The following is a 2,107-nucleotide window of genomic DNA, read 5'->3' as shown; positions in this document are numbered from 1 at the left end:
CTCATGACAGTCCTAAACGGCAAATAAGGGTGACCTCCTCACCTCCTATTCCCTTCAAAATAATTGAGTTCCCTGTGAGAGGCTGTTCTACCATATGATGTACCACACTATGGTTACAACCTGTGTCGTTCAATATCCTAACCGGGTTCGCTCACTTTCGTCTATTTCTTCAAACATACCTTCATAAATATATGGTCGTCTTGTAAACAGTGGCTGGTTCACTTTCCCCTTCATCCTTTCCCCATTGCTTCTTAGTCTTTGCATTCTGTAAAGTCGAATTATCTTTAATCACTTGGGCAACTGCTTTCAGTTGGTTTGACTAACATTCCTTACTGATTTGGCCTCTCTTGCCCCACTTAAAACAGACAATATCAACCTTCTATCTATACATCTTTCCCGATACTTGGAGGATGATTCTACGTTTGTTGTTGTGGTACTATCACATTCTGCCTAGGGACAGTACCAGTGCTACTTCTGTTGTAACTTTTGAACTTGTTCTTGTAGTTATTTCCAAACTGGTTTCCATGATTCGGTGAATACTTGACACTTGGTCGGAACTATAGTTGAAACTTCGTACCGAAGGAGGGTTTACAACTGATAATATTGTAATCTTCACTCTGCGAAGCGGTATTATCGAGTTTCTTCACCTCTCTCTCTCTCTCTCTCTCTCTCTCTCTCTCTCTCTCTCTCTCTCTCTCTCTCTCTCTCTCTCTCAAGGATGTTCGAATCTGTTCAGGAATTCCTCGTTGATACTGCTCTAGTATTATCAATTCTTCTAAGTCAGCCTTCTCCTTTACATTCGCAGCCTTTATCCATCTTTTAAAACATTGTCGTACCTGATAAGCGTAATCCAGGAAGTCAATTCCTCGTCCTTCCACAAACTTCACAAATTTTCTTTATAATATTCAGGGGTCATCTGGTACACCTGCAGCACGGTCCACTTTACTTCTTGATACTCCATCCTCTGGTCCTGAGATAATGATAAATAAGAGCTGTGGCCTTTCCTAAAAAGTACACCATGCACTAATAAAGACCATTTATCTTCTGGCTATTCCATCATCGACGCGACCATTTCAAAATGATCGAAGAACTTATACGGAGCTTCTTCTGCAAATTTCGGGATCAACACCTTTGCATTTTCCATATCAAACATCTGATCTGCCACCCTTGCACGAGCATTCATCAGTTCCAATTCCCTCAAATGTTGTACATCTTCTGCTGGTCTTGCTTTCCTTTCTTTCCGTCTTCTCTCTTTCTCTTCACCTCGCTTTGATTCCATTTCTTTCTCTCTCGCTCAAATTTCCTTAGCACATCGTCTCTCTTCTCTTTCATCTACTTCCCATCTTCTTTCTCTTTCTTCTCGTTCTGCCATCATCTTCAGCTTAATAAATGTGTCGAATCTCAGCTTCTACATCATTATCTGTTTTCATGTCTTCAGTTTAAAGGTCATCCGGTCCTTGCTTCGCTATAAAATTTTCCTCAGCTTCCTCCAACAGTTCACGAGCTGCCATAGTATTCTCTTCTGACAACTTTCCCTAGTTCATCAATGTTTCTAAGGCTAGACACTTAATTTGGGCCTTTATCATCCCACTCGTAGTATGGCTACCACATGCCATAAGATCAAGAGCCCCTGAGGTTTAGGTACATTAGCTTCTGACAATTCCTGAACACTTGAATTACTTAAAAACTCTTGGGTATTAAACTGTGCCATCTTGTAATTTTACAATAATTAAGGACTCTCCAAAAAATAATATACTGACAATACTCAAAATCCTATCAACACTGTACTAATCAAAAACCTTTAATCAAAAACACGGTCCTGTTATCATCAATATTCAAAACAGACTCCCTCGATTCCAAGGGTCTGTGCAACAAAATATTTTATTTGATATGGTTTCCTGGTCTGAGCACCCAAAATATATTATACGATTAAGATGGCTCCTGTGGTCTGGGCACTAAAAATATACTATACTATGGCTCATGACTGTGAACCAAACATATAATATTATATATATACTACGACAGGCAATTTAATTAACCTCTCAAATTCCAAATTACCTTGTTTGTTTTTACATTAAAACTGCTACACTTTAAAACATTAATACCC

The sequence above is a fragment of the Palaemon carinicauda genome, chromosome 1 (genome assembly GCF_036898095.1).
Source record: "Palaemon carinicauda isolate YSFRI2023 chromosome 1, ASM3689809v2, whole genome shotgun sequence".
NCBI lineage: Eukaryota > Metazoa > Arthropoda > Malacostraca > Decapoda > Palaemonidae > Palaemon > Palaemon carinicauda.
The sequence above is the reverse complement of the archived record's forward strand: the minus strand, read 5'-3'. Positions refer to the sequence as shown.